This window comes from Octopus bimaculoides, chromosome 4 (genome assembly GCF_046866305.1).
Source record: "Octopus bimaculoides isolate indiv1 chromosome 4, ASM4686630v1, whole genome shotgun sequence".
Classification (NCBI taxonomy): domain Eukaryota; kingdom Metazoa; phylum Mollusca; class Cephalopoda; order Octopoda; family Octopodidae; genus Octopus; species Octopus bimaculoides.
Genome location: NC_142931.1, coordinates 108,330,504 through 108,355,712, shown reverse-complemented (window position 1 = coordinate 108,355,712; position 25,209 = coordinate 108,330,504).

Below are 25,209 nucleotides of genomic sequence, written 5' to 3'. Positions count from 1 at the left end.
CCGGAGCATCCATGACAACCTCCATCTGATGCGCTACATCATAGAGAGGGTAGTTAAGGAACCTGGCATGGGTGGGGCCCTGATCAATTTGGATCAATCGAAAGCTTTCGATAGGGTAGACCATCGATACTTGGAGGCCGTCCTCGAAGCGGCCGGCTTCGGTCCCGTTTTCCGCGGCTGGATGGCTGCCTTGTACACAGGCATCCGTTCGGTTGTTCGCGTCAATGGACGTCTATCGGGACCCTTCGACATTGCACGTTCGGTTCGTCAGGGATGCCCCCTGTCGCCGCTCCTGTACGTATTGACTCTCGAGCCACTACTGCGGAAGCTGGCGACGCTGAGGGGCATCCCGCGAGAACTGGGGTGCGGGACGAGCGTGTCGGCATACGCGGACGACGTCACCGTCATAGCGTCTAGCCACGAGCACATCGAGCTTGTCGGCGAGACGCTGAAAGACTACGAAGCGGTGACGGGAGCGAAAATCAACCGGGATAAGTCGGTGGGTTTGCTGCTCGGCACCTGGAGAAGCAAGCCCATACCGTCCGGCAGCGCCTCAGTAGTGGGACGCTGGACGGACGGTCCGGTCAAGTTGCTCGGAGTCTGGTTCGGTCCGGACCTGCAAACGGAGAAGAACTGGGACGAGATAACGAGTAGGGTGGCCACTCTCTGCCGGCAATGGTCCGAGAGGAAGCTGTCCCTAAAAGGTCGGGCGGAGGTGGCGAACGCGTACATCGCGTCCGTCATCGAATACCGCCTGACCGTCGTGCCTTGTCCCGATCGCGCCATCACCGAAATGGAGCGCATCCTCTTCCGCTTTTTGTGGAAAGGAAGCGTTCCGATGGTGAGGCGATCCGTTTGTTGCCAACACCCGCTGAAAGGAGGGCTGGGCATGCCGTGGTTGATGATGCGCAGACATGCGCTGAGACTGCGACATCTCCGGCTCTACGTAGACGACGGTGAGCAGGTGTGGTCGCCGTTTGTGCGACGCGCTTTCCCGCAGCTCGTCTCCATGACCGAGCTGCAGTCGTGGATCAAAAAGAGGCCGAGGAATGGCGAATGGCACCGTGAGTGTCGCGTTGCTCTGCAACAACTTTGCCGTCCCGGGTCGACCTTGAGCGGCTGCATCACAACGAAGTCATTCTATAGGGGATTAGTGGAGGGCAGGTACGACGACGATCTCGGGGCGAACCTGGGCGTCGACGAGGAATACCTGACCCGCCTGTTCAGGACGACTTTCGGGCCGGGACCTATGGACAACTTCCAGAGATCCCTGGCCTGCCAGTGTTACCGAGAGGCGCTACCCGTTCGGGATAAGCTCTATAGACACGGCTCGCGAAATGTGGGGCCGACCTGCCCGAGATGCGGTCAGAGCGATGAAACCGTTCTGCACGCACTCGTGCGGTGTCCAACCATTTCGGGGCTGTGGGCTTATGTCGAACGACTGCTGTCGCGTGTGGGACGAGTCGGTTTATCAACCGAGTCTATCGTCAATATCGTCACGCCTCCTTCCTTTAAACGGGAAGGAAGAGCTGTATTTATCGTACTTGTGGCTATGGCCAAAGAATGCATCTGGTGGACGCGTCTGAAAGGATTAGAGACAAATACTTTCCTCTCTGGTCAATCTCTCATCAACTTTTTCAAGTATCACTTGAAAAGGAAGGTGAGAGTAGAGAGGCAAGTGTTGTCTAGCAAATGTTTCGAAAAAAGATGGATACATGTAGCAAGAATGGCACGTATAAATGACGAAGCCACCTTGACCATGATTCTATAAAACGTTTTAAAATTTTGTAAACAGAGAAATTTTATTTAACAAACTGTGACGCTAAAGACCGAGGTTACCGTGGTCTTTTCGTAGGTTTTTCTTTCCACGGATAACCTCCCCATTTATTGGGAATTTTTTGTATTTTTCGTATTTTTTGTAAATACCCCAAACGTTTTGCGATGTTTTTTTTTTTTTTTTTTTTTCATCGTTGTCCCCACTTTTGTTTTTTTTTCTGCTTTGTTTTCGACCCCCTCGAAAAGAAAAACTCTACATTTGTATTTTGTCCCCTCTGTGTTGAGCCCTGTGTGGCTAATAAAGAAACCTATCTATCTGTCTGTCTGTCTATCTGTCACTGTGTCTGATCGTGCCTGTTTCCAGGTGTCTATTTATCTGTCTATCAGTAAATCTGCCTATTCCTTCTGTCTGTCTATCTTTCTGCCTGTCTGCTTGTCTGTATAGCTATTATTTACTTTTCTACAGCAAAGGTATTTGGCTATCCGGAATAGGAACACAATATGTAACCCACTAGTTGTGTTCACGTTTCCATTTCTGGACATTACGTCATCTCATCAGCTGACGATCATAAATCTCAGATTCATTAATAAATGGAATGACCAATTTTATCATTTTCGAATCATGCCTTTCATGGACACTATAAATAGAAAATGTACTCCCTTCTGGAATTAATTAAGAAGCCAAAACTAACGTCCAGCCATAAATATCACGTTCAGTTAACCATATGTACAAAAGTTTGGCAAGAAAACCTAGTCATTGTATTTCCTCCTGGGATTAACATACAAACACTCCCACACACACTTACAAACACACACATATGTACCCATACGTATACATACATATATAAATACACACACACACACACACACACACACACACACACACACACACACACACACACATATATATATATTATATAAAAGTCAATGCCTGGGTGTTCGTGTATTCGTGTGTTCCTTATAGGCTCGAAAACTACTGGACCGATCCTAATGATATTTTGGAACACAAAATCCAAACCTAAGGAGAAGGGTAATGCTGTATATTTCATACAATTTTGATGGGATATAACGGTGGGGCAGCACCCCCCGTGAAAATTCATATACTTCGGGTTATGATGAAATTTGAACCGTAGGTATTAGAAATAAATTTTAAAATATACCCCAAATTTCCATTTCTTTGGATAATTCTAAGAGCCCCTAATGAGGGCTTAATCCCCAAAGTTTTGTCATTTTCATGGATCAAGATTACTGAATAGATCCTTATGATATCTGGAACTTAGATTCAATGCATAAGGGTGGGTATAATGCAGTATGTTTGGTTTGAATTTAAGGAAGCTTAAAGTGGGCGGAACCCCCTATGAAAATTCATAAATTTCTGATGTTAATGAAATTTCAACCATAGGTAATTAACACAAATCAAGAAGTATTCCCATAATTTCCGCTTCTTATGAGAATTCTAAGACCCCTTAATGGGGGCCTTAACTCCCAAATTTTAGTCATTTTTTATGATGCAAAACAAGGTCAAAGGTACTGAATGGATACAGTTCTATATTTAAGAGATAAGGAATTATGTACGTTATTTACATTTGACGGATATTTGTCCTCATCTTGTTTGTTGTTAACACAACGTTTCGGCTGATATACCCTCCAACCTTCATCAGGTGTCTTGGGGAAATTTCGAACATGGGTTCTCATTCCTAAGGTATTTTTCGATGTTATTCTTATTATTATTTTTATTATTGATATTATTATCATTATTATTATTATTAGTCAAATCACTGCCCGGAATCGAACTCGGAATCTTGCGGTTAGTAGCCCGCGCTCTTAACCACTACGCCATATCTGTCAGTTGTACATAATGTAAAGGAGATAATACACCGTCACTAACACCGATCATATTTTTGGTTTTACATTGATTCCAGTCAGTTTTATTATTATATTATAGTTATTCTTTAGGCTAAGGAGACTTTGACTCCTATTTCTAGCAATGCTGGTGTTCATTGCACCATTTGGACACTTTTAATGACGGTGAATAATTTGTTTTTATTGTTTTAAATTGCTTCCAGCCACATTTGTTATTATTATTATTATTATTATTATTATTATTATTATTATTATTATTATTATTATTATTACTATTATTATTGTTATTATTATTATAATTATTGTTATTGTTAATATTATTAATATTATATATATATATATATATATATATATATACTAGCAGAAATACCCGGCGTTGCCCGGGTTAAAGAGAATAATGAAATCTAAAAACGCCGTCTAGACTACGCATCATCTTTATATGTAGAGATGTATATACACACACGCACCCAAACACACGTATATATATGTATATCAATATAAATATATGAAAGTCAATGAAGTTTCGTAAAAGAAGGTGATCATGTACATACTTTCTTGCTGTTGTGATTATAACACCTCATTGTAAACTATGTTCCTTGTTTTCCCTTGTGGAGCATATACAAATATGTTTTTTGTTGCTGCCCACTCTTGAGCAGCCAACATACAGTTGTCCATGTGAGAAGCAGGGCTCTTCCAAGAGAAGACCAGCTACAGACAGTGTTTGACCCTGATATTTGTTTATGGACATGGCAAAAGTCACACGAAGGGGGAATTGTAGTCTTCTGAATGTAAAAGGAATGTCTGCTCCTGATGGAGTAAGAGGAATTCTTGGAATAAAGACGTCATCCCCTTTTGCACATCCAGAAAGAATGGTAGCCTCTATAACGTGTGACATCATTTTCTAAATAATGCTCATCTGTTATGTTCGGGTTAAAATTTCATCAACATCAAAAATATATGAATTTTCATGGGAGTTATGGCCGTTATGCAAAAAATATAATTTCCAAATTTCATAAAAATCCATTCAGTACTTTTGATGTAGTTTTGGATAAGAAAACAAATGACTAATGTGTGTGTTTGTGTGATGGGTGTATATATGTATAGATATCTGTATGCATGTATATATATGTATATATGTGTACATATTACATGTACATCTATATATATATATATATATACATCTACACATATGTATACATATACATGTATGTATAGATCTATATATATATACATATCCGTGTACATCTATATGTATACATATACATCTCTCTCTCTCTCTCTCTCTCTTTCTCTCTCTCTCTTTCTCTCTCTCTCTTTCTCTCTCTCTCTTTCTCTATCTCTTTCTCTCTCTCTCTCTCTGAAAGTATCTGTCATTACAGTATCGAAATGGTGTACATATACATGTATATGTATACATATACATCTCTCTCTCTCTCTCTCTTTCTGTCTCTCTCTTTCTCTCTTTCTCTCTCTGTGAAAGTATCTGTCACTACAGTATCGAAATGTGATTGTTTCAGTTAGTGGAATAGTTTCATTTTTAAAGTGAAAGTATTTGACATGAGTGTTTTTGTTTCACTTTTGACACGTAATACTTAAATAGTGGAGGAGATATTATGTTGCCGTGTGCTCGAACTCTGCAAGAAGTTAATAATTCGTTTTGACTAAAACACAACTGGAACCCTAAGTAAGGCATGTGTAAAATTTGAATGAAATTGGTTGCGTAGTTCTCCAGTTTTAGGGATTCACACAGACAGACAGACAGACAGACAGACAGACAGACACACATTCTCATTTTTATATATATAGATATATATATTTGTATATGTACGTCAGTAAACAGACATTTCTAAATTATCTGGATAAAACAGATATGTCTTTTGATTCGAACCAAAAAAGGTAAGACGCTCACACCTCACCTGGTAAAAAACACTCACCCACCCTAAAATACCAGCTGGCGATTATTCAGCAACGCAATAACTGTAGGCTCACGAACAGGAAAAGATCATTTCCTCTATCGTGTAACTTCAAGCCATCACACATTCCAAAATGCAACCGAAGTCTTTTGACCCTTGCCAGAAAGATTTCACAAGCTTCAATATTTTCATTCTCCACCACTTCACAACAGTGTGTATGTGTGTGCGTTTGTGTGTGCGCGTTGATGTTTCTGTGTTTATATATATATATATATATATATATATATATATATATATATATATATATATATCAATACACACACACATATATATATATAATGCTAAGGTTTTTATTGCATTTTAATATCCAAACACACAAATCAGAATAAGAGTGGAAGAGAGAAAGAGAGAGAGAGAGAGAGAGAGAGAGAGAGAGAGAGAGAGAGAGAGAGAGAGAGAGAGAGAGAGAGAGAAAGAGAGAGAGATAGAGAGAAAGAGAGAGAGAGAGAGAGAGAGAGGGAGAGGGAGAGAGGGAGAGGTTATTTTATATATTTAGCGCTACTGCTAACATCGCTTATAAAGACACAGTCATCTCTACATCATATCCTTACTCAATCTTTGCTTTACATGAATGCGCAAGAGTGTTTTCACATATATTTGCATTATGTATGTGTGTTTACATAAATGTGTTCATATATATATATATATATATATATATATATATATATATATATATATATATATATATATATAAAGAGAGAAAAGGATAAAGAGAACAATGGCAAAGTTAGAAATATATTTTATAAAATATATATATCTTATATAAAATATATTTCTAACTTTGCTATTGTTCTCTTTATCCTTTTCTCTCTTTATATATACACACGCTAATACACGACCTATGTTATAATCCCCACTCTTGTTTATACAACGAAAGGGGCAAAACTAGCCGGTATACAGCACTTACTCGGTATTACCTGTATCTTTGGGTTTGGTTGAATCCAATACCCTTCTTAACCTTATATATGAATAATATAATATGTATATATATATATATATATATATATATATATATATATATATATATGTGTGTGTGTGTGTGTGTGTGGTGGGGTATGTATTTATACATATTTATATAGATGTTTTTACGCACGTAGTACATTTTGGTTTATATATATTGAATGCGGGACTAAATATATGTATTTGCATAACCTTCTCTCTGTGTCTCTGTGAATGCAAAGGTTCTATTCATGTGTCTGCGCCTATGTGTATCTCTGCGTGTATGAATTTATTGTATGCTTGTATGAAATACGTCTCTGAGCAACTTTCAGTGTATATGTGTGTGGTGCGTGCCTCCGTGTGTGTGTGTGTGTGTGTGTGTGTGTGTGTGCGTGTGCGTGCGCGCGCGTTTGTGTGTGTGTGTATGTGCGTGTGTGCACGCGTGTTTGCATGTGTAAGTGAATCGGATGGCGGGGTGATTTCTGTACTTGTGCATGTTTCTGATCTATGGCATTTATTGACTTCTACAACATCGTTACTTGAGAAAGCCAAAGTGCCACGGGTAACATTGTTGTATTTATAATCACCTTCAACGATCCCTTCATCATCATCATCATCTACACCACATATGTTGCCTTATCCCTAAAGATTTATGGCTATAAACGCATCATATCTTCACCACCGTCACCTTATCGCTCATGTACACCAACACATCAATACTATCATATCGTACACCACCACTACCATCATCATAATCTTCATCATCATCAACAATCTTTCATGTTTACCACTATCATCACTACCATCACTTTGGCCCTAATCATTATCATCCTCATCGACATCGTCATCTCACAACACATAATCAACCTAAGTACCACCATTACCATTATCGTCGTAACCACAAAGTCATTTTCTATATTATCATAACCAACACGGTCATCATCACAAAATCACTTACGTATGTCACGCACAATTCCTACCAACACTGTTGTAGCCAACATCACGCTTACATCTGTAATGTTATCAGCATGACTATTTTTCTACCTGTCTATATAAAATTATTGTCATCGACTGAAATAAAATGTACTTTATTGGACTCACTGTACTTAATAAAATATATTTAGACCCAGTACATCGACTTCTTTATTCTAAGCAGCCTAGATATGTTCCAGAACTTCTCACACGCATATACACATATAGACAATTCTTTATACAAGGAACGGGTGGACAATGACTTAAAAACTTAGGTTTACCTAAAGTCACTAGTGTAATGACGACTTGTTAACTAAAACTTCGAAGTCTATGTCAACTTACTCTTTGTAAAAAATAATAAGTAATAAATCTACTAATAGTTATTGAGTGATACTTCAGTTTAATGTAAAATGTTTATATATAATTTCACATAAAAACGTCGCTAATAGATATATCCATTATATGGATACACATATTCATTATACATATATGAAGACATGTATATACTTATATATATATATATATATTTATTTATGTGTTTCAGCCAAGTGGCTGCGGTCATACTGGTGCACCATATATATATATATATATATATATATATATATATATATATATATATATATATATATTATATATATATAATTACATTGTTTCAAATATATTACCTATATATATGAAACAGTGTTTGTGTGTGTGTGTGTGTGTGTGTGTGTGTGTGTGTGTGTGTGTGTGTGTGTGTGTATGTGTGTGTGTGTGTGTGTGTGTGTGTGGTGCGTAGATTCCGTATGGGTTCGAAAGCAGTGTTGCCGATTTTGACGTGTGAGGTATCAAAAGATTCAGTAATATTTCAGCTACCAAATAAAGTATGACTTTTTAAAACAACTCTTTTTTACTACGAAAATAACCTGGAAAACGAGGTCGGGTTGCACAGTTTCTAGTTCATTTTCGGGTAATATTTAGATTTGCTTCTAATATACGTTGTACGTATTCGGTCACAAAATGCAGCAATACACAAGGAGTGTTAGGAGTGCATTTGTGATGCACAAAACCCTATTTGTCAACGGAAAATGATCAAAAATTGCATCTTTTGAACAATTATTGGCACATTTTCCATCAATAATGGTCTTTGTGCCACAACTAAACTGCCAATATGAACGTCTTCAGTATTCCATGATTAAATAATCTATTTGAAGTATTGTGTACCATTTCTTCTTACAAAACCTTATTCTGGCATAATTGTGATCGCTCCGGCATGACTACCGAAAACAATTTGTCCATGTAGATTTTCTTGGTAGCAAAAGACTCAGGAATGCCAAAGGAGTGCTCTCAGGTTTAATTTCAATAAAATTTCCCCGGTAAGTGCCTATATTCATTCAAGAGTAGTAAAGACGTGAAACAATGACTACAACCTTTCGAGATTTTTGTCTTTAACCTTTTTTCTTTTTATTCAACCAAATATATCCAAAGTTGCTTATCGTTATTAGTATATATTCATGCCTGTTATTCATTCCATAAGCTGTAAAACTCGTAAGGATTTTGCTACAATCTTCCTATTTTTCACATTGTTTGAGCATGTATTGTAACGCGGGTGATACGATGGAAAACAAATTTCTGACTTGATAACATCAGTGAAGACAAAAACAACACCGCACATCTATGCGAGAGCAAATTAAGGTCACATACACACGAGTTCATCCACGGTGCGTGTCCCTTCATTGATTGGGATGCACACTGTGTTCACTGATTTGTAAAATTTCAAATCAATTTTTCCTTATCAAAGACATGTACTGCAATACCAAATGGTCGTGGTATTATTGTTATCAACGACGCGGGCAACGCCAGAGTACATTGTATGTAGCGCGTACGTTCCACTTGCATTCGAAAATTCAGTATATATATATATAATGCAATGTGGCTGTAGGTTATAACACCCGGAAAACGCCGGAGTGCATTGCTAGTTTATACCGATTTAACGCATCTTTATCGACCTTAATCGCTTTATTTATTATCTATAAGCGGGACAATGTTGTTATTATTGCTGGCTTTGTATTCATAGTTAATCTATTTGTGTCTCAGTAGCTTTATTGATTTTTTTTCTTCTCTTTGCTATTAATTTTGGTAACTTTACGTCATAGCTTAAAGTTAATTGTTTAGAAATTTTACTCTTATTTTTCGGCATTTAAGTTAAAGCTAATTTATATATTTCTGAAGTGAATACTAATTTTGGAGTAAGTCGATTACATCGATCTAGCAGTCTATTTCTATGGATCCCGAAAGGGATGAAAAGCAAAAACAACCTCGGCGGAATTTGAACTCAAAACATGACACACAAAATGCCGCTAAACAGTTTGCGCCGCGTGCTAACGATTCTACCAGTTCTCCGCTTATGAATTGGGTATTACTGTTAAAACTTATAAGTATATAAGCGTAACTTGTAAAAATGCGTAATTATTCCTGTACGAGTCACATGTGGCCAATCATTTATTTTCAGCTCCTCTATTAATTTATCGTTCTCTGTTTTTCTTTATCCATTTAACGTTATTGCCACTATAGTTATAGCTTCTCAGAGGTCCAATTCATCCTTTGCTTTTATTTTTCTCAATATCCCTTTCAGAAAATTATATAATGGGTGGGGGAGATTTTTTTACATCTCTAGCCAATGATTCTCGATCTAATTTATCTATACACAAATTATATATTTATTATAACTAACTCTAGTATATTCATTCTACTTATTCTACAGTAATTAAACATCAGGTATTCGCACATATTATATTTACGAAAATATACAGATGCCGCTAATCTTGTCAATCCGTATATCTCACTATCATAAACAGCGCTACACAATAAAAGTATTAATATACATTTTTATATTCAAGTAGCGAAGAACATAGTTTTGAATAATTTATACGTCTAGGTTTGAGTAAGTTTAGCAGCTATGTGCAAGTTACTCAATCCCTATTTAGAATAGAGAACATCATCGAAGTTTTCGAATCGTTTACAAGGTCGATTTGCTCTACTAAAGGCGGTGCTCCAGTATGGCTACAATCAAATGACTGAAACAAGTAAAAGAGTAAAAGAGTAAGAGACTCTCTACGCATCAAAGCCATTTTATTTAAACTATATCTAATTGATGACATTTAATGATAATCGAATGTATCTGTTACTGTTATTTTCGCATCTAATACAAAATCAGGATATTTCTGTAAACATAAACATTCATTTTCTCTAAAACTGATATTTATTTTTGAAAAAACACCCCATTCTTTTGATTTAAGAGTCATTAGCGATTGTCGCTACTTTTATGTTTTCCTTTTCCAGCTTCGTGAAAAATTTCATTCCATTAAGAATTCCTAATTATTTCTGATTTATCATGTTGCTGTTGCTTTTGTTATTATTAATTATTATTGTTATTGTTATCATCATCATCATCATCATCATCATCATTATTATTATTATTCTCATTATTATTGTTATTATTATTATTATTATTATTATTATTATTATTATTATTGTTGTTGTTATTATTATTATTATTGTCTTACTGACATCATTCAGTAAAATTCCACCTACTTGAAATTACTTAAATTGATGCTATTAACCCACTTGAGATATTTTTCCTTAGCTCGCTGTTTTCTAATTAACTATACATACGTATACATATATATGATTATCTCTGTGATTTGTACATACTTGAAAATAGACTTGGAGATCATGCCTTATGATACATAGTGCCATCGTATTTTTCATTAATATGTCTGTTTATGTGATAGTGTATAACATGTGCGTGTGTAACATGTGCGTGTGTAACATGGAGAACGCTGTTATTATTCGACAGATTATGTGAAACAACAAATAGCTTCAAAGGTAAAAATAAAGTGCAGATGTTTTAAATTTTATCAGTAATTCGTTAAGAATTATACAAAATCTTGAATAACGTGTAAAATATGAATTACAAAATATAGTATTTACAATTCTGCTTGTTACAAATCTTGAATGCAGAACCATAGCTAATTGGTCACGCGCCTTCACTAATATATGAGCATAGATGTTCTCCAAACTATAATAGTAATGTTAAAAGACTGACACTGCATTATCGTGAAAACTTTCAACATAAAGAATAAACTTATTATTTAAGTCTTTTATATATGATGCAATTATATTCAGAAAAATAGAACTAGAACAGCGGTAAATTTACTGCTGTTTCGAAATTTTTCAAAGAACAACAGACTGGAAGCAGTTGACGACGGTGCCTAACTCGATGCACTTCAACAATTTTCGGCTGAAATGCAGCATGCTACATAAAAACCAAATACACGTTTCGTGTTTCTATTTTTCCGTCACAACCAGCATTCTTTCATTTAACATTATTGCTTTGGTGCATGAATTGATCATGTTACAATGGTTTCTTGAATATTTCTGTTAGCAGATAATAGTGTTTCATCAATATTTGCAACATAGTTTTTCACATCCCAAGTCACACCATTGATGGTGATTAAAAAAAAAAAAAAAGGACGCGGCTATGTGGAAAGAAGCCTGCTGCCCAACCACACTGCTCCAGATTCAGTCCAACTGCATGGCACCTTGGCCAAGTGTTTTCTACTATAGCCTAGGCCCGACCAAAGCCTTTTGAATGGATTTGGTAGACGGAAATTGAAAGAAACAAGTCGTATGTATATATATATATATATATATATATATATATATATATATATATATATATATATATATATATATATATATATGTATATATATATATATACTTCTAATATAGGGTAAGAGTTTTCAACAAAGATTTATCAGTGGCCAGCATATTGAAATACTTTTTAAGGTGAAAGTTATAAGCAATTATAAATAAGGGGGAAGGAAAAAATCTTCTGTGCCAATATGCTGAAAACACATCTTAGATCGTCTAACCACATACAATAATTTTCACTATAAATACACAGCGTGTTGAAACGAGGAAAGCAAGCCAACTGAAATTACGATCTAAGGTTTATTTTTCAGCATATTGGCATAGAAATTTTATTTCTTTTGCTCTTATCTATAATTTATTATATATATATATATATATATATATATATATATATATATATATGTGTGTGTGTGTGTGTGTGTGTGTGTGTGTGTGTGTGTGTGTGTGTGTGTGTGTGCGTGCGTTCGTGTATGCATGTGTATGTGTATGTGTATGCTTCAGCATGTAGAAAAGCACTCGATCAGCTAAGAGAGTGAAAATAATCTTGAATAAAAAAAATAGAAAACACAGATCATGTAAATACAGCTACCTAGGATCTTCTGGTCGAAATAACAATTTACTCCGCCATTTATCACGTTGAAAACAAGACCGTATGTCAGTTTTTAAACGTTATCTTCTGAACAAATAACTGACAAACGATCTTGTTTTTAGCTTGATATATGGTGGACCAAATTTTAATTTTGACCAGGAAAGCCTTGGTAGATGTATTTACAAGATTTGTGCTTTTTTATATGAAGATTCTATATACAAACTACAGCATCGAAGCGATAAGTATCGTCTTACCTTTGTTAAATGACTTTATATCATTGTTTGAAAAAATATGTATTTTTATATTAATTCAATTGATTTTTAATGATAATTTTAGTCGATACCTTTTTAACACTGATTTAATAGTAATAAGTTTATCATCTTAGCCTAAACCAAGACTTCGATTAGATTAGGGTTGAATTTTTTCCATTAATACTGTTTAATATTTCTTTTTGTTTTATAGGATAAATAAGTAATTTTTTAAAAAATTTCTTTGATTATTAGTTTATTTTCTAATTGATATTTAGTCAATAGTACAACATTTATAATTTTATTTAAACTGAAGTTTCGATTAGATAAATTTTGTATTTCTTTTCGATAATCTTGTTAAATGTCTTTTATTTATTTAATGGTGATATAATTGCTTTTATATATTAATTTATATAAATTAATTTTTGTTAGTTTATATTTTACGTTTATAATTTTAGTTTAACCTAAAACTTCATTTAAATTGTAGTTTAAACGAAAGATTCGTTAAAATTAGTGTTTGCATATAATATTTCTGTTAGTTTATATTATAATAAACGTAAAGTTAATTATGGAACGTCTATAATTTTGATATTTTTAATAATATTTTTCTATCTTAATATAATAAGTATTTTATATACATTCATTTGTAGCCTCAACGCATGTTTGCGCATCATAAGCCAGGGCATCCCTAATCCACCTTTAGCGGTTCCTGACAGCAGACGGAGAGCCTTACAAGTGGCTTTCCTCCCTTCCACAAAAAGCGGAAAAGGAGGCGCTCCAACTTGTATAGCCACGAGTTGGGGCAAGGGACAACGGTTTGGCGGTAGGTGGTTACAGATGCAATAAACACCTGTACCACCTCCGCCCATCCTTTCAGAGATAGAGCCGATCCGGACCAAGTCCGAACTAGAGCTTCCACCCTGTCTGCCACCTCGCTCCAATTCTTCTCTGTTTGGGTGTCGGGTCCAAACCAAACTTCAAGCAACTTAACAGGACCATCTGTCCAGTGTCCCACGACACTGGACGATATTGGCTTGCTCCTCCAGATGCCGAGACGCAAGCAGATGGATGTCCTTGTTAACTATTGCTCCTGCCACCACCTCGTATCCTTTGATAGCGTCCTCTACACAAGATAGCTGAGCCTCATTGGACACGATGATGGAGACGTCATCCGCTTAAGCAAAAACTGACTTACCGCATCCGATTTCATTGGGGGTGCGTCCCAAATTCTCCAACTTCCTCAATAAAGGCACAAGAGCCAAAACGTACAAAAGCGCGGACAGAGGACACCCTTGAGGAACTGAGCACTTTATCGAAAACGGCTCCGACAGGTAGCCGTTTATCTGGACGGTGGATTGGGTGCCACTATACATTGCGGAGATCCACCTACAGAAGTCCGGGCCCAGCCCAGCCGCTTCAAGAACCACTGCGAGGTACTGGTGGTCTACCCTATCAATCGCTTTATTTTGGTCTGAATGGACCAGTTCCCCACCTTTGCCGGTTAATTTACCCACCCTGTCTAAAGTGTAGCGTATAAGTTTCTCCACGACACGCATCAACCTTTCTGCTAACACCTTGGCCAAAATCTTTAACTCTACATTGAGTAGAGTTATGGGCCTTTAATTACTTATACTGTCCCTCTTGATCGGGTCCTTCTGGATCAGCGTCACCACTCCCCGACTCACAGAGCTGAGAATCCTGCCATTCTGTTGCTTGTCTGTGTACATGCCGGCCAGCAAGTCTCCGATCAAGTCCAGAATGCTACGATAAAACTCATAGCTTAGACAATCCAGCACTGGCGGCTTGTCCCCGGCGCACTCGGCCAACACCTCTTTTACTTCCGCAGGTGTAATCGGTCCTTCACAGCATTCCGCCTCGCGTGTCGAGAGTTTCGGCCCACCGTCGAGGAAGTCCTTTAGGGATTCACCAAGCTCGAGCTAAATTCTCCCTCGAAATATATAGTTTTGAAAGTGACACACAGTCACTGATCTAATGAAATAGAAAATTTCTATTTGTAAATCTCTCAGAGAGAGATATTCAGCAGCAGTACTCTAAAGTAAAGATTATTTGCCAACATAACATGGCAGTCCTGGTTTAGGATGAATGTTGCTGTTATTTAGCTCCGGCAAACACCGTCTTGAGCTGGCTGTGCGATACACTTTCTGTATCTTTATATTTTCGAACAATACATATATAGTAATGTTCGAAGCTACTTCAACATGGCGAACCCCTATCACCTATACAGCGAGTAGAGGTTCACGAACCCCTAGCACCGTATACTGCGAGTAAAGGTTCGCTCCCCTGCTCGCAGTATATCGGATGCAGCTGTGCACCGTTAACCAGATGAGGGAGATGTTCTCTTGGGGTTAAAAAATCACAGTAAAGTCCGTTCGAACGGAACAGCCATGTTGAAGTGGCTGCGAACGTTACTTGCTAGTACAACTACGGCGTTCATCTCTTAGAGAAATTTTAGCACAAGTTTTTCTTGGGGAGGGATTATATATATATATATATATGTGTGTGTGTGTGCGGTGTGTGGTGTGTGTGTGTGTGTGTGTGTGTGTATGTGTTTGTCCACCACCACCACCACCACCATCACCACCACCACCACCACGGTCTGAGAACCGGTGTTGATATGTTTACCTCCCTGTAACATAGCGGTTTGGCAAAACATATCGACAGAGTAACAGGCTTCAAAAAACGTAGTACTTTAAAAATGTCGAGTCATTCGACAAAAAATTCTTTAAGGCAGTGTCCCAACATGACCGCAGTCTAATGATTGAAACAAATAAAAGATAAATTACTGTCTCTTTTCATTCTTGGTAAATATAGCTTGTCGATATTACTCTTATTAGAGAGGAGTGCATTTTGAACATCTTTTTAGTTCTGATTTCATTACTTCTATTTATGATTATTATTATCACCACATCCTCTACTACCACTACTACCTTCCTCGTCATCATTAATATATTAAGCGGAAAAATCTCATCAATTTGAAAAGTAAATACTTTCCAAGATTTGCTTTTATTAAGACGAACTTGAAACGATGTATTTCACTCTAACTACTGATTAAAGCAGAAATATTGGTATTAAAATAGCACTTTAATAGAAAATAATTAACAGACTGCGTTCTTCAACAATTGAATTATCATCAGCTCACTTGACAGTGTTATGGAAAATAAAGCAAAGAATAACCGTTATAATAATATTTAGTCATTCTTGTTGTTGCAAGTTAAGTGCAGTTTAATGATATATCATTTGTGATGATTCGAACATCGATAAGAAAGTTACGTTGGGAAATACTAATGAGTTAAATGAATTAGAACCAAAGCATTCTCATTAGCTGAATTAATCTATTTCACTTTCTATACTATTAAGAAAGTCATGGATCTTACAGCGTCTCACCGTTTCTTTTCTAAATTCATATCTACTATACGTGATCAAATATTAACAAACACTGATTTATAACACAGGCAAAGAAACACTTATACAATGTATAAATGGGCAATAATGGTTATAAAGTATCGAAGCTGGAAATTGTATAATAGAAGCAAATAAAGTATGCCTTCGAATAGTGGAACTCAATATTAATCACAGTTTTAAGACGGTTAGCTGGCAGAATCGTTGCCGAGCCGGACAAAATGATTAGCAGCATTTCTTCCGGGAATAATCGTTACCTCGTCGGACAAAATGATTAGTGGCAGTTCGTCCGACTTCAGGTTCAGAATTCAAATGCCGAAGGAGTCCACTTTACTTTTCATCATTTCGGAGTCGATGAAATAATTACCAGTTGAGCACTGGAGTCAACGTAATCGACTTAGCTCCATTCCCGCAATTGCTGGCCTTGAGTCAAAATTTGAAATCTATATTAATGACAGCTTTATCTTCTAATCATCTAAAATTATATATGTTGCCGTGGATTCGAAACATAAAACTGTTTAATAGTGATTTTCAGTTTATTCAGCATTTACGAGCTTATAAAATCGACTGCGGTAAATGATTAATATTTTATTGATTTCAGAGGGATGAAAGATAATACTATCGTAGATGAGATTTGAATTAGAAAATTAATAAATAAATACATAAATAAAGGAACGTAACTAAAAATAGGCATGACCTTTGTTTTTCTTTTTGGCCATTACACTGTCTTGAACACAAAGAAGAATATCGAGGGATAAAGTGCTCAACTGGTACTTATTCTATCGACCCCAAAAGAATGAAAGGCAAAATCTACCTCGGCGGAATTTGATCCACAACGTGAAGACGGACGAAATGCTACTAACCATTTTGCCCGGCGTGTTAACGATCCTATCAGCTCGCCGCCTTCGCATACAACGAAAATATTGATTTCAAATTTTGATACAAGGCCAGCAATTTCGGGGGAAGGGTATGTCGATTGCCACAACCCTAGTGCTCAACTGGTACTTATTTTATCGAATTCGAAATGATGAATGACAAAGTCGACGATGGCAGAATTTGAACTCAGAACCTGAAGAGGGCGAAATACCGAGAAGCATTTCGCCCGACGTGCTAACGATTCTGCCAGTCCACCGCCTCAATACAACGAAAATATTAAAAATATTTATTGCTAAATGCTAGTGCAATCAACTTTTTCTTTCTCGCTAGCAATTACATTTTCTCTGACGTTGTATTTGTAGAGATGCAATATATTGGTCTATAAGGAATTATATGAAAATGAAAGTTGTCAGAAAAGCGAAGACAGTCAATTAAAGAGGAAAAAAATAGTAAATAAAAAAGTAAATGTCATAGAAAGACGTGAAAATAGCGGTACTGAATTTGAAATTCTCTCGTAAGAAGCAACTAGACGCACATTAACACCAGCTGTGAACAGTAACAATTTTGCGTTTTTTTTAAAAAATAAAATGCAAAGTGCATTGTTGGAAGAAGTACGAGTTGTACACCTGCACTTGAAAATAAATCACGTCATTTCGCAAGGAATTAAAACACTTGAACCCATTTCCAATGCTTTTTCAGAATGAAAATTTGTGTATTATTTTTCCTCTATAAACCTTCAAATGAAATAGTTACAAAGAATTAGAAAACCTTATTAATCTTAAGACCCAGTCTTCGTTTGCGTCTATAATAAACACCGTTGTTTCGCATTATGTAGGAGAGTCATGTAGATTATAGTGATACGGTACTTAAGAAATATTTTATTTTATCTACCCCAGATAGGTTAAAGAGGAAGTTGACTCTTTCGGATTCAGTGTTAAAAAAGTACAGGTACAAAATAACAGGGTCAATACTGATGTTTAAAACTGGCACAACGCAGTAAATCGACCACAGTACTTGATTGGTCCTTTATTTTTTCAACACTACAATGATGTAAGGCAAATTTGATCGAGGATTTACTGGAGATTAAATTGTTATTGCATGTAGGTAAACAATTTTTCTCGCTGTTTCAATTATTCTGCCACTACACTGACTTAGGGGCAATTCTGCCTTAGAGACAAGGAAAATTTGAGATAGTAGAGGAGGAAAGCAAAGTGATCTTAAAAATGATATAAGCGTAAGAAACGACCCATTTTCTTTAGATTTGATATCAGAATACAAAGCTACTTAATAATCTCACTCTTCCATCATGTCAGCTAACAGCGCGAAATTAGTGATTTTTTTTGGCAATTAAATAGTTAATTACTAGTTTGAAATATTAATTGTTCACATTGATCTAATTTTGTCAAGGAATAGAAGATGACCTAATATACTTCCATACATTCATACTTACCTCCCCCCATATATATATATATATATATATATATATATATATATACATCCTCTTTTTACGTAGATAATTATAATTTTGATAACTAAACACCTATATTTCGATCTTTGGTTCTTATAGCATACTAGATGTTTGTGAATACACCAAATAATCTCGTTACAAACAATAACTTATTTAGGAGTTACACCTAATGAATCCTGATATAGAAATGTTGCATAAAGTTCTACTGTACTAAAGAGATTTTCAATTTGTAACTTAACTCTTCACAACTTATTTAAATGCTAGTCTTTTATTCATATGAATACATCTTTAAAATCCACGAAACCGTTAATTATTCCCACTTAATTCCGCTGTCTTAGATAGTGGAGTGACAAATAAATAAGAGCATGAGACGAATTCTCATTGTTCTTTGCTACCGGCTATCTGCGTTCAAATTTATCCATAATTTCTAAACATTTAGTAGAACAATGGCACGAAACACAAATATGTGAATAGAATATAATCAATTACCTGAATTTTAGATTTTGAATTGTCTTTTTTTTTTATAGTTTCCAGTAGGAGGAATAACAAGGTGAACATAAGATGGGATATAATATCCGAAGACACAAACAAGACAAACGAAAATAGATATAGTATATTTCGGTTATTTGTTACTTCTGTTGTTTTATTTTCCTTTACGCTTATTATAGTAGTAATAATAGATAACGATTAGCAGACAGAAACGTAAGACGGTCGAAAACGATGCTTTACGGTAATTGCTCCAGCTGCTAGCATTTGGTGTTCAAATCTCGCTGCAGTCGACTTTGCATTTACTTTCTGTGTCTTCGTCAAAATAATGAAGCAGAAGAGATCTGGGATCTTTTATTGCTGACTAATTTCTCATCCATCAAAATTTTCGACCTTCTTGATATTATAAGGATGTCGGTATATGAAGCCATGATAGATCGTTGACCAAAGACCATTCAATTTTTTTCTCCGTGTTTTTCTCCTTGTTTTCTCCGTATTCTTTCTGTCGAAGAGCGTAGCTCGAAACATTAAAGACCTTCTGTATTCCCGAGCGTCAAACTAATACATCCTTTTGTTGTTTATACCACCTGCCCTCGTCTGTTGTTGTTTTTTTTTCGTACATTCTTTCTCCTATATATATATATATATATATATATATATATATATATATATATATATATATATATATATACGAAAGGTGGTATCCGTCATGTGACGGAAAACGTTGAAAGCGTACTTTTGTCACCAACTATAGTATCGGGAAAAAATCATGTATGCAATAATTATAATTTTTGTAAAATTTCTTATTGCTTATAGCGAATGAATGCTAATCTTTCGTAGGAAAATATTCATTACCTTAAAATGATTTTAAATATTAAAAATTTACAGCCAAAAATTGGAAACGAAAGTATTTTCTGTATTGATTTTATATCATGAATACCCACAAATACATTTTCTCTCTCTCTCTCTCTCTCATTCTTTCTTCACATACATACATGCATACATACATACATACATACATACATACATACATATATACATGCATGCATGCATGCATGCATACATACATAAATACATACATACATGCATACATACATACATACATACATGCATACATATGGTACAAGAAGTGAACATTCTACCGACCATATCTTTCATTAGGAACGGTAGCATACCAAACTGATTAGCTCTCGCAGAGACAAAATTGATCCCCAAACGCAGAACCACTCACATGGCAAAAAACTACTGGCCAGTTGCATGCCAGAACTTAATGTATAAGATATATACAGCATGTTTAAACCTCTTTCTCCAAGACCATTGTGAAACTAATAACATTATCACAGCAGAACAAGTAGCTGGGAAGAAGGGAGTCTGGGGATGTGCCGAGCAATTGTTATTAATCAACAAAACTGTGATGTCAGAGGTGAGAGAGCATAGGAGAAACCTAGTCTCAATGTGGCTAGAAAGCCTTTGACTCTGTTCCCTACTGATGGATGCTAGAAACCCTTCCACTTGCTAAAGTTCCATTGAGAATAGTCAAAGCCATAGCTGACCTGATTTCATCGTGGGCCACCATCTTGAAATTAAACACAAAATGTGACTGTATTATCACTGTGATGTTGTTTATACTTTCTGTAAAGCCCTTGTCATTCATGTTAAGGAAGCCTGAAGGATATCTCACTGGTTCACAAGGAAACAGAAATCCTAAAATTACGCACTGTTTCTTAGTAAATGACTAAAAGCTTTATGGAAAGAATACACATGAAAAGAAAAAAAACCTTGACCTAGTTACAGAATTCTCAAAGGATGTAGGATTGGAGTTTGGTCAGGATAAATGTTGTTATACGGTTGTGAAAAGGGGGAAAACTATAAACCAGACTAATAACATATCCATCAATGATTTGACTGTTTCCCCTGTATCTCAAGAGGAATGATACAGGTATCTAGGGGTGGATGAAAATATATCTTACAATAGCACCTGTAACAAAACACGTGTCACTAAAGAATATTACAACCGACTAAAGAAAATTTAGACCTCAAAACTCTCTGCATTTAATAAAACAGTGGCCCAAAATGAGTTTTCAGTACCAGTACTCATACCAACATTTGGGTTGTTTGACCGGACGTTGATGAAATCCGAACCTTTGATGTGAAAACCCGAACAATACTAACAGGCGCACATAATTTCCAAATAAACAGTGACGAAGACCGCCTCTACCTAAAACGTAAACAAGGCGGTAGAGGCTTAACATCGATCCAAAATGCCTTTGAATGTCGCATCGTATCCCCTCGGCAACATCTTTTAACCAACAAGCGTCGAAGTGCATCCCTTGACCAAGTTTGCATACATGAGGCTGATAACATCATAAGACTTGGAAGGTAGCTGCTTGAGCAACACTCTCTCTGATATCCTAGAATACATCCCCAATGAAGTTGTACGACTCTATCGCAACATATCATCAGTTGAAAGGATGAGCCTATATGAGCAGAAGATTATGCATGGATATATTAGTAGAAAGCACCGTGATGATTGTAACATCGATCATCAAAGCAGTTTATCATGGACGAATAGCCGGGTTACTACCTCCCACTTCGGAGGGTATGCGTTTGTAATCCAGGAACACGAAATATCAACGAAGTACCTGATGCACAAAAGGGATAGAGATGCGGGAAAAGCCGTAAAATGTGACAACTGATGCAGACTTTGTGGATTTCACACTGATGATGTCACCTACATCATAAGAGGTGGTCCAGAAAATGTCAATACAGTATTATCTACCGATGAGATTTTGCGTTGTAGCTAGGACACTCTATAATGAAATCCGTCGGAAAGATAACCCAGACGGCAAAAAATAAAACCCCAGAATATGGTAGAAGCCATAGCCACTCATAATAAAAAGGAGTACTGGTGGAATGTACCAGTGAAGACTTCAATAAAATGTAAGAACAACAAATCTGATATAATGATTTGGGATAAAGAAGAGAAAGTGTACACAATTGTGGAAATTAGCTGCCCAGCGGATGTTAACATAAAGCTGAAGATCAGTGATAAAGAGAACATCTATGCTGAACTATTGAGAAATTTGCAGTTACTCTATCTAGATTACAATTTCTGGTTCATACCTGTAACTATTGGGGCCCTGGAATATGTAACACACTGCCTAAATACCGATCTTGAGAAATTAGGCTCCTCAAACCAGAAAGGAGAAAGCTAATTCGAAGACTACAGATCCAATCCATCACTGGAACTGTAAAAATCTGTAAAGCTTCCAGAAGATTATCAATTAAACATATATGACCATGGAGGCGCAATGGTCCAGGGATTAGGGCAGCAGATCGCGGTCATAGGATCGCGGCTTCGATTCCCAGACCGGGCGTTGTGAGTGTTTACTGAGCGAAAACACCTAAAGCTCTACGAGGCTCTGGCAGGGGATGGTGGCGAACCATCACTTATCCAAAGTGCCATGCAGTGATACTGCACCGGAGCCATGTAGTTGGGAAGCGAACTTCTTACTACACACACACACACACACACACACACACACACACACACACACACACACACACACAAATAAATAAACAAACATACATGCACTAGAAATTGATAATAGCACGAAGGAAGAGTAGAATGGCTTCTGATCTCAGAACAGTTAGCTGCAAAGCGAAGTGTTCTTAGATCAGAGGAATTTCAACTCGAACTTTTTAATTAATTTTAAAATCTAATACATAAAATAACCTCGTAACTAATATCTTAAAACAATCATTCAGCTTGGGTCAGTAACCATTCAAACACTTCATTAACAAACAATAATTTAGATAAACGACGTTTAATTTAAAAGCATTCAGTTTTACCTCTACTTTTGCGGGGTTATAGCATTTTAATGAAGACATGATTGCATTTTGCCAGAGTAACCTAAATAGACTTTATCATTAAGTTTTTACTCACTAACAATTGCAGTTTGCTGAAAAATTATACTGCCATTAATAAATTTGACAACCTTTTTTATTAATATAAGACGAACTATTTTATCATTTATTAGCAACTACGTGATACTATTTAATTGAGTTTTACTTGAAAACTAGATCCTAGAATATACAAGGTCGTATCAAAATGTTCCCGGATAATTTCTGCAACGCGATAACATATCGCAGCACACGCCTGCTTGCGGACTTAGGGGTAGCGGTGACCTTCATGTGGCAGTGTGTCAAGTGACATCATGTAAAGTGAGGTTTACAGTATATCCTATTAAATGGCAATATACATATATACATGTACATACAGACATATCTATCTATACATACACACACAAACACACATAAGCATATACACGCACGCGCACACGTACGCACAGAGGCATACTTACACACGCGCACACACACACAAACACATACACACATACACATAAATAGATAGATAAGTAGAGAAGTGTCTTCTACTGTGGCCCCGCGGAGATCAATGCCTTGTGAATGAGTTTCTGTATGTTAGTGTGGCCACCAACCGTATATTAGCGACTCAACCAAACATAAATTTTTAACATAAGTTCTAGAGGCGATTCATTCAACTAAAACCTTTAAAGCGGAGCTCCAGCATCTCTGGCGTCCGGTGACTGAAACAAGTAAAAGATAATATACACACACATACATACATACATACATACATACATACATACATACATACATACATTCAACCACTCAAATAATATTAGTCTTAAAGAATTTTTCTAGAGTAGTGTTTTTATTCCCATAATACTTAGCGCAGGACAGAAGGTGCAGCTAATTACACAGGTTAAAGAAGGAGTAACCATGCAGATAAGTATTCTTCGTTTATTAATTGTGGTAAATAATTTCATTTACTAGTTTTATTCAATAAATTTATAAAATATATAGAGGTTTTTTACTTTTTAAATATTATTAACTTATGTTTGACATAATAATGGTAATATTATACTAGTATTGATAGGGGTTAATTTCACAATAAATTATTAATTCCTGTAAAGCTTATATTGATAGGCGGTTTGGTTTAATTTGACGTGGTTATAAAATAGTCGATGAGGGTTTCTTTATGTTTAACACACACACACTCTCTCTCTCTCTCTCTCTCTATATATATATATATATATATATATATATATATATATATATATATATATATATATATATATATATATATATATATCGTTATTATATATTTAGGTGTTTAATTTTATTAAATTTTCGTAAATTTTAAAAATTTTATAATTTTGGGGTTTTTTAAAATCTTTTAAAGTTTATAAAAATATATTAGGAAGTCATATATATAGATATTCTTATTTTTATTCTTATTTTTTATTGAAGATACCTTAGAATTTGTATGATTAAGTAGGATCCGTTAATAATAATAATATAGAAAAAAAAATAGCCTGAGGACGCACTGGTATAGCCTGATAAAACAAGCCACCAGCGCAGAAACACGTCTAGCATTGATTAACATTATCTTCTTTCCCCACAGACTAATAAGAGGTAAGGTATATATATATTTTTAATGTGTTTATATAATTTTTAATTAATTCTAATGTAATTTATTTTATTGGACGATATAGTAGGCTTTAAAATGATTATATTATTAGATTAGTATTTTGGATATACCTTTCTATGTGTACTCCAGAAAATAAGGTTGTCCTGAAATTGAAACTGTGGTCCTATTGGTAAATCCCAATTTGTAATAATAATACACATATCTTTTATTCATTTACTTGTTTCAGTCATTTGATTGCGGTCATGCTGGAGCACAGCCTTTTGGTCGAAGAAATCGCCCCAGGTACTTATATAAGCGTGGTACTTATTTTACCGATTTTTTCCCGAACCGTTCAGTTACGGGGACGTAAACAGACCAACATCGGTTGTCAAATGATGGAAGGGTACAA